This window comes from Nomascus leucogenys, chromosome 7b, assembly GCF_006542625.1.
Source record: "Nomascus leucogenys isolate Asia chromosome 7b, Asia_NLE_v1, whole genome shotgun sequence".
Taxonomy (NCBI): domain Eukaryota; kingdom Metazoa; phylum Chordata; class Mammalia; order Primates; family Hylobatidae; genus Nomascus; species Nomascus leucogenys.
This window is the reverse complement of record NC_044387.1, coordinates 76422060-76432303: the sequence shown is the minus strand read 5'-3', so window position 1 is coordinate 76432303 and position 10244 is coordinate 76422060.

The following is a 10244-nucleotide window of genomic DNA, read 5'->3' as shown; positions in this document are numbered from 1 at the left end:
TATATTACATAAGCATAAAGATTTGGGGTGACTTTTTACAAGGAGATAGCATTATTTAATCATTTTTGATTTGGGGAGTTAAAAAAGTATCTTTGCTTTTTGTGCTGGTAGGTGCATTATAGGGTCTAAAGTTTTTTTCCTACCTTCCTTCTCACAGCTAGAGAACCTCCTTCTACTACCATCCAAGTCCTTGATCTGTTTCCCAACATGAATTAACCTTTCCATGTTTTCATTACATTTGAACATCAGGAATGTGTAGATGGAAGCAGTTCATCCTGGGAGGTGAGAATGAGCATTGAAAGAGCCATCAGTGAAGCTGTAAGGCTGGGAAAGAGAAGTGAAGAGGCACATGGAAGTGTTCATCTCTGGGGCAGGGAAAAACAATCCGGAGAAGATGAGTCATACCTCATTTATAACCCGTGAATGAAAATCAATACTGTTACTTATCGTAAATTACACTGAACATAGTGCTTACACTTGAGTATCAATGCAGTAAAACCACTATGAGCCAATTGATTGACTTTTCTAGATCCCAATTCTATCATTCATCTTCTGGTATTCACCCTCTGGCTTAGCTACTATTTCCTGGCACAGATTTTTAATAAAGATCCTTTCTCCTTGGTCCCAGATGTAACCTTATGGTGTATGGTCTGGCATTTTAGGGGCTATCTCTTCCGTTCTTACCTCAGTGTCCTGAACCATGCATATCGTCGCTGTAACCTATTGAGCCTAGGGGAGACAGGAACAAACAAAATAGAAGGGGTTCTAGGAAGCTTGGTGTTTCTCTGCCTCCCTAAATATGTCCATGGTCCAGGAAGTAGGGAAATTATGAACTGACATGCTTATCTAACAATCCACAAAGTTATGGAAATGTTAGCTGTTAGTAGAGCTTGCCATCCTGTGGGCAAATACTAATAGAGTTACCCCAACCCTTAGGGAAGGACTGCAATAGGCTCCTGGGATTGAAAATGCTGATAAATATCTCTTGGGGCATTTCTTTAAAATACAGATCTCTGGAACCCAACCCTGCTGTTTTAATTGATAAATAAGTTGTTTCCGCGAGTCTGCACTTTTACAAGCACTCCCTCCCTCCAATGACTCTCAAGCAGGTGGGCCACATTTAGAGGTCCACTGTCTGGTTTCCAGGTGAAGTCTAATTCATAGTACTCTGATTTTCTCTTACCTGATCTCAAAGTTGAAAAGTAAATGGCACCCAATGTGCAGGGAACTCCCTGAGATTCCTAAGCAGGTTGCATCAAGTATAAGGAAATTACATACAGAGTATTTCCAGCTGTAACAGTAATGAACTTCTTTTAGCAACTGCATGGCCAAACTCCTGCTCTTAGTGCAAAACTCCTCCTCGGAAGAAGCTACCCTTGGTATGGAATTGGCGGGGTGGGAGGCAACCAGACTGCAAGAAGTGATAGTGCAGAACTCGGTTTATTCTCCCTTTAACTAAAGATGGGAGACAGGAGGGAACTCTGAAGTCTCTTCTCATCTCACACTGCAGCCAAAGAGAAGTGGCACCCTCTATCCACATTTTTTTTTTTTTTTACCTGTCAGTAAGAGATAGTTCCCTGCCTCTGCCAGGTGATAAAAGTCCTCTTTATTTTGGTATGTCCTTCCGGGGAGGCCGGGGCCGGGGCGGGGGGGCGGGTGCCCTACCTCTCCCACCTGGAACCACTCAGGTTTATAATAGGTAGGGCATGCATTGCTCTCAACTCAGGTGTATTTCATCTTTATCTGTAGCTAAAGGATTCTGGCTCTGATTCACCAGGCTCAGTAATTGATGGACACAATCCATGGAGCACTATGAGGGTTTTCTTGATTTGGGAGCACGAAGAGGGGACTTCAGACTCTCCCCATGTAGGCTCAGATGGCTTGTCACATTGATTCTTCCTTTATTGTCACTTAAACTCAGGATTACATTGCTCCCAGGCTTCAAGATGGGCCTGGTCTAGACAAAAACTTTCAGTCTCATGATTATGTGAAACTCTCAAATAATGTGTACCATGAAGTGTAGAACATTGCCTGACACTGAGATAGCCCTCAGTAAATTACTTGTAGCAGGAATTGTACTCATAATGCAAATCATTCCAATCTTCTTTTAGCCTTTCTTGCAGTGAGGTTGGCTGTGTCACTTGTTCAAGGAAACAGAATGTGAACAGAAGGAATATGTGTGTCCTCCAGGACTGAACTTAAAAATTTGACACACATACTCCCCAAGATTCCTTCTCCAACTGCCCAGTAGATATCTATACTCAAGGTGACATTGAAGATGAGAGTGATCCGTTGGTCCAGGTCGTGAGTGGCTGGTGGAGCTTCAGCCCTCATCAGCCTCATCCTTAGACAATATGTGAGAAAGGAACTGCTCCTGTGAGTCACTCAAATTTTGAGTTTGTTTATTGAAAGATTAGGCTACTTTCAAAGACACAGTACCAGCTCAGGACCTTGCAGCCTGAAGATTGCTTACTGTGATAACTCTGCTTCCATGAACATCCTTCTTAGGGCAAGAAGCTGAGTAAATTGTTTATCCCACACTCTATCCATCCAAACAGGTAAGGGGCTGTGCCTTGCCCTTGTGTGAAGAAACCAGGTTCTATTCAAAAGTGTTACTCTTTCTGTGAACAGGAGGCAAAGGTATGAGCTGAGACTCTACCTGCTCTCAAAATCATCAGAAAGAGGGCTCAGAAGGAGTCACAATTACGGAACTGTTGACTGAAAGACTCTCTGGGGACTCAACCCATGGCTATTAATGTCAGTGTCACTGGGCCACCTCAGATGCAAACCCACCACTGCTGTGTCTTCCACAAAATACATACAGCTATCTCATATCAGCATTGTGGGAGAACCGTATTAAAGTGAACCTCACTTTATAGAAACTGTATTCCTGACAGCCACATACAGTTCTTATGACCATGAATCAAATTGCATTTATATGAACCAAGGCAAGTAATTTAATAGAACCCTATTACAGAATATAGGATTCTCTACAGGACAGACTTTACACAGTGAACATTCACACTTAGTTTTATCATTAATTTTCATAGGGCAGGTTTGCTGTACTAGCTAGACATGCAAAGACTATGGGGCTCAGCAGGTAATATAAAGTGATGAGGCAGGTTGGGTGGGTTTGAGGTAAAAGTGAGTGTTGGGGAATGCAGTAAATCATGAATATTTACCCCACCCAAATAAGGCAGCTCCCACTCAGGGACAACGGTTCATTGTAGAGACATTGTGGGCCAACTGATGCTACATACAATGAGTGATCTCGATTTCTTTGTGAAATCATATGATTTAAAAATGTTAGCATGATAACCTGATCCTACTTGGAAGTTAGTAAGTTAGCCTGCTGCATTCTGTAATGCTGGCAAAAACCATCAGATTTCTGGGTCAGTGAGTAAAGAATGTATTACTCACAGCAATAGCAATAGCCAGAGTGGCCAGTTTCTTGAGTCCCAAGTCCACAGGGTGACGAAAAGAGGTCCAGGTAACACCTGTCCATGCAGTAGGTTACATTACAAGAGAGGAACCCTGAACTTAGGGAACATGAATCTTTTATACTGAACAGTAAGCATGCCGGCCCCTTGTTCCAGAAAGAAATACTGTCTCTGTCTTCCAAGACGATTTGCTGTACAAACACCCCAGGAAAGCTAGTGCAGAACAAAGACACTCAGAACCTCTTCTCATAAGACATGCATAAATATGAGAGACCACCTCCCAACAATATTCTCCCCTAGTTTCTACACCATCTTGTCTTCTGGAGAATTTTCCCATGGATACATCACTCCATCAGCACTCTGATTAATCTGATCAAGAGAGCTGGGCCTAAGTCTGTTCAATTTGGGTTATATAGCATTTAACTGCAGTTACTATCAACAGGACTCCAAGCAGTAGAATGAGGCCAACATGCAAAATTGACCTGTCATGCCCTGCCTCACCACCTTATCCAGTCCTGGACTCAACCAGCTGAACTAATCCCCAAACCACCAAGTCTACCTTAGAAAAACAGGTATGTTTTTCCTCAAGTTTCTCTAGTGATCTTTCCACTTAGCCAAAGGCATTATTGCAGATACAGCAGGGTGTATTTGCAATTACACAGACTCCACCTTGGCCTGCAAGGGGAAAGTCTAGGGTGATTTTATTACCATTCATAAGGACCCTGGCCAGCAAGTTGTGCATTAGCTGAATGCCTTTGGCAGAAAAGGTGGTATATTTAATCCCTTCAGCTAAAAGGGAAAATTTTTAACTGTGTGATTCCCATCACAGGGATAACTGCTTGCATTGTGTGCATAAATGATTAATTAGTTATTCCTCAAGGAAGCTTCTCTAGAAATCAAGGATGGCTTCCCTTTGGAAACATCTCATAGTCTCATGCAGGTATCATGATCTACTCCTGGGATTTCCTTGAAGACACTTGAAGATCTCTTATCCTTCCTATGATGGTTATTTTTATGTGTCAACTTGACTTGGCATCGGGGTGCCCAGATTAAACATTATTTCTGGGTGTGTTTGTGAGGGTGTTTCTGAATGAGATTAGCATCAAATTGATGGACTAAGTGGAGTGATTGCCCTTCCCCGTGTTGGTAGGCATCACCTGATCCATTTGAAAGCCTGAATAGAACAAAAGGCAGAGGAAAGAAGAATTCAGTCTTTTTTTCTCCCTCGTTGCCTGAGCTAGACCATCTGTATTAGTCCATTCTCATGTTGCTATGAAGAAATAACTGAGACTGGGTAATTTATAAAGAAAAGAGGTTTAATTGACTCACAGTTCCACAGGACCAGGGAGGCCTTGGGAAACTTACAGTTGTGGCAGAAGGCAGCTCTTCACAGGGCAGCAGCAGAGAGAATGAGTGCTCAGCAAAGGGGGAAGAGTCCCATATAAAACCCTTAGGTCTCATGAGAACTCGCTCACTATCACGAGAACAGTGTGAGGTAATCAGCCCCCATGATTTAATTATCTTCACCTGATCCTACTCTTGACATGCGGGGATTATTACAATTCAAGGTGAGATTTTGGTAGTGACACAGAGCCAAACTATATCACTGTCTCATCTCATTGTTTCCTGCCCTTGGACTGGGATTTAGATAAACTCCCCTCAGTCTCAGTTCTTCAGATTTGGATTGAATTATACCACCAGCTTTCTTGGGACTCTGGCTTGCCGGCAGACAGCAGATTGTGGGACTTTTCAGCTTCCATAATTACCTGAGCCAGTTTCTCAAAATAATATGTATTTTTGGAAAACTCTAATGTAGATTTTGGTACTGAGACTGACTCTAAAGGAATGTATTAAGGATGAGTTTTCTGAATTCATTCCAAGGTTTATGGAATTGGCTGTCTTATCTGATTAGATTTAAAGATACCAGACTCTATTTCCTGCAGTAAAGAGTGCAGGGATAGTCAGTGGCATGATCTGGCAATAGAGATATGCAAAATATCTGCACTATATGCTTCCAGTGAGCCACTAATAAGAAGTAAGGAGGTGGGAGACTTTCTATACGATATTTTTGAACGTTTCTGGAAAACTAACGCATATAACAACATAGACTAGTTTGTCCTAATGTCATTGGAAAAGTTGCACAAAAAAAGAATGAGCTCAGGGATTCAAATTCCCAGCCATATAAATAATCAAAGAGCTTCTATGTGTACCCTGAAAAAGACCCTTATCTCCTGTAGCCACAGGACTGAAACTGCTAAAAATTAAACACAAAACCTCATTCTGCAACTGGCTAAATTACAATGAAGTTGACTTTCCAGCTTTGCAGGATTTCTACACTAAAGTGAGGGCATCAATTTGAAAGAATGGGATTCTGTAAATTAAAGATAAAGACATGAGCAAAGATCCTGAAGAAGCTGGAGACACTGGGTCCCTAAATTCCGATGAGTCTTCTTTGCCAGTGGAAGAAGTCTTCTGATCCCCACTGAAAGTGGCCTCCCCAGCCCCAGTGGAACTAATTCCCTAACCCCTGGCAAAGTGGCCTCCCAGCCCTCCATGACAGTGGCATCCTCACCCCCAGTTGTATTGGGCTTTCCATCCTCATCTGAGGGGTTAACTTTGCATTACCTGACAAAATGGTAATAGTCTCTCTGAGGCATTGCTATGCAAGACAATGCTGTTTCTTCTCAGGGCCCATCCGAACCATCCCTCTTTCCTTTTAGACCTATAACTAGACTCTAGTTTTAGCAGGCCCCTGAACGTGAGGTACAATATATGACCCATGAGGAGGTGCATCACACTCCAAAAGAACCACTTTTGCTTTCTAATTTATGCAGACAAAAATCCAGAGAATATGGTGAGAATGGATACAAAGCATGTGGGATGATGGTAGAAGCAGTATACAGTTGGATCAGGCTGAATTTATTGACATGGGCTCGCTATGCAGAGATTCTGCATTTAGTGCCGCAGCTTAGGGAGTTAGAAAGGGCTCTAAAAGTTTCTTTGGTTGGTTGACTGAATCATGGACCACAAGATGGCCCACAGAGAGTGAACTGGAAATGTCAGACATTCCTTGGTTTAATGTAGAAGAAGGGATTCGAAGGCTTAGGGAGGTTGAAATGTTAGAATGGATTTGTCATGTAAGACCTACTCACTCACACTGGCAGTGTCCAGAAGACATACCTTTTGCCAATACTGTGAGAAATAAATTTGTGAGAGGAGCACTGGCATCCTTGAAGGGCTCCGTAATTTCTCTTTTCTGTAGGCCAGGCCTTATTTTGGGATCTGCAGTCACTGAATTAAGAAATCTACAGACAATGAGGGTAATAAAATCTGGAGTGGCAGGGGCCAAGTGGCAGTACTCAACCACCAAGAGCAAAGTAGACATGGTAACCTTAATAGAGAGCAGAGTCAAAGCATCCATCAGAATAGTGTGACTCATGTAGATATATATATAACATTGGCTACTTAATCATGATGTTCTTATAAATGAAATAGATAGAAAGCCTACTAAATTCTTACCTGACATATGTAAGCAAAAATTTTCACGTTAAGCAAACAAAAGTTTAACTTAAATCTTAAAAGCAGAGAATCATGGCCCTCAATCAATTCCCGGATTTGAGCCAGTTTACAAAGCCAGAGCCCCTTGATTGAAGGGAATGCTTGGCCCGCTTGAGGACGCAGTCAATATACCACCAAAAACATATACTGGTAATGTTTCCCTCATTCTTCCCCAAAGGAATCTCCAGCCTTTTACCAGTGTAGTTGTGCAATGGGGAAAAGGAAATCATCAGACCTTCTGGGGAAGGAGATACTGATATTGATTTGAGAGCCTTGAAAGGTCTCTGTGGTCCTTTAGTTAGAGTATGTCCTAATGGAGGTCAGGTGTTCAATGGAGTTTTAGCTCAGGTTTAAATCACAATGGGTCCATTTCATCACTGAACCCATCCCGTGGTTATTTCCCCAGTTCCAGAATGCGTAACTGGCATATACATAATTAACAGCTGGAGGAAGCTCCACATTTGTTCCCTGACCTATGGAATGAGGACCTGGTAAGAAAGGCCTTTGGAACTTCCTCTACCTAGAACAATACTAAGCCAAATGTAATACCACATACCTGGAGGGATGAGAAAAATTAGTGCCAATATAAAGAAAAAAGATACAGTGGATGGCAATTCTCACCATATACCTGTTCAACTCTCCTATTTGGCCTGTGCAGAAGACAGATGGCTCTTGGAGAATGACAGTTGATTATCTGAAGCTTAATTAGGTGGTTACTTCAATTCCACTGCTGTACCAGATGTGGTTTGATTGCTTGAGCAAACTAACACATTTCCTGGTAACTGGTATACATACAGCTATTAATCTGACAAATGCCTTTTTCTCCATACCTGCCTATAAGGCCCACCAGAAGCAGTTTGTTTTCAGCTGGCAAGGACAGCAATACACCTTCACTGTCCTACTTCAGGGGTATATCAACTCTCCAGCTGTGTGTCATAATTTAGTTTCCAGAAATCTTGATCACCTTTCCCTTCCACAAAATGTTACACTGGTCCATTACGTTAATGACATTATATTGATTGAACATAATGAGCCAAAAGTAGCAACTACTCTCTACTTATTGGTAAGACATTTGTGTATCAGTGGGTGGGAAATAAATTGGACTAAAATTCAGAGGCCTTCTATCTCAGTAAGCTTTCTAGGGGTCCAGTGGAGTGCAGCATGTCAAGATATTCCTTCCAAGGTGAAGGATAAATTATCGCATTTGGCCCCTTCTACAACCAAGAAAGAGGCACAAGGCCTAGTGGGTCTATTTGGATTCTGCAGACAACATATTGGGATATGTTGCTCTAGCCCATTCATCCAGCAACCCAAAAAGCTTCTAGTTTTGAGTGGGGCCTAGAACAAGAAAAGACACTGAAACAGGTCCAGGCTGCTATTCAAGCTGTACTACCACTTGGGCAACATGATCCAGCCAGTGTCCTTACAGAACAGGTCCTTGCCATTGTAATTTACATGAATAATACAGACATAATCAATTACAACTTGTTTCCAGAGTTCATGATCCCCAAAATGGGTGCCTTCAATCTTCCAATATGTAGTATTCCAAATAGCAGACCAAACAGCTAGGACATTAGCAGCAACCTAAGAATAAGTAAAAATAGGACACAATTGGGTTTCAGGTTAGCTGAACTATCGGGGAAACAGGCATGGACACACAGGAAAAATCTGTGACTTGAAGTTTCCATTGAGCCAGCACCTTTGCTGTAAATGGCAAAGTGACGAATAAAGGTTTCCCCAGAGTGACAGCAGCTACTTTTTATTTAAAGACAAGGTGCTGCTAGCAGTGGGATAGCTGCATTCTTGAATATACTATTTCCACTTACCAAGTAGGGATTGTCAGGCCCTCTCCATCTTATTAATCATTGAGTCTGAGTCAACCCACCCAAAATGAAATTATCAGGCTGGAGAGTCACAAGACTTTTATGGGTCAGGTATTTGGTTTTGAAGGAGCATAGTAGCAAGCCAAAAATGCTTTAAATCAAAGTGATTTAACAGCTGTGTCAAGGAGGTGATGAGTCCAGACTTCAACAAAGACTTCTGGGTGAAAGCTGACCCCCTTTATCAGAGGCTCCTATCACCAAGACTATCAGACATGGAGACTTGTATCTCAGAGAGGTCATGAGGGTTGTGGGGCTCCTTTGTTGCTTGCACTTATCTACTTACTGCTGTTACTGATCAGGAGAATTTTCCACCACTTCCTGGATAAGGCGTATGAGCACATCAATTTCTAATGTATATTCAGACATGGATATGACAAAAAATAATACACTGTATTGGCCAAAAAGACCACAAGCACAAGGTCACCCTTGCCTCCTTTCCCAACTCTAATTCCTGACAAAACTCTGTTAATGGAAGGTTTGCGTGTCCCATTCTGACAAGGGCCCTGAGTGTCAGTATACGACAGAGGCATAAAATTATGATTCCCTCTCCTCCCCAAAGTCTCTGCCCCCGGCTGTACTTGGGCAGTTGCTTGTGGCCTTTGATTCCACTTGGAGGCAAGGAGAGCTTGACCTCACCTCTAATAATTTATCTCCTTAAAGTAGCTGAGATCAGAGTATAGAGAGAGGGATGGGTTAGGTGTAAGATGTAGAGAGTAGCTTTCCACCAATAAGGGAGGAGCACTTACTTTTAGTTATGAGCACACACAGGCAGCTCAATCAAATGAACTTGCAGTGTATTTGACCTGCCCAACACTCTAATAGGTGACAGAGTCCTCATAACTGACACCATCTGTTTCAGCTTTGGGGGTCCCTTGACCAAGCAGCCATAGCAGCATTGTATTCCAACTGTGGGTATGGATTTGTACCCATCACCTGACATGGGATTGACTGGCACAGAGACAACTTTTTTAAAAGGGATGCACCTTAATCTGAGACATTTGGTGCCCCGTTATCAAGCAAATACACTTAAGTTCTTGTCCAATTTAAATGCAAGTGCTATAGGAGTTTTCCAAGGCTACAGGTCTGACCTTAGCAATTTATCTATAATGTCAGTCTCTCATTCTCCAGTGAGTCACTTTCATCAGCATTGCAAACCCAATTCAGGGGCATTAAAAGCCCAAAGCTTAGTCAATGCCTGTATTCATTTGTTAGGGTTTCCTTGATAAAGAACCATAATGCCTGGGTGACTTAAATAACATAAATTTATTGTTTCTTAGTTCTGGAGGCTGCAAGTCCAAGATCAAGGTGTCACCATCATTGGTTGCTTCTGGGGGCTGTTGAGAAAGAACGAGTTCCATGCCTC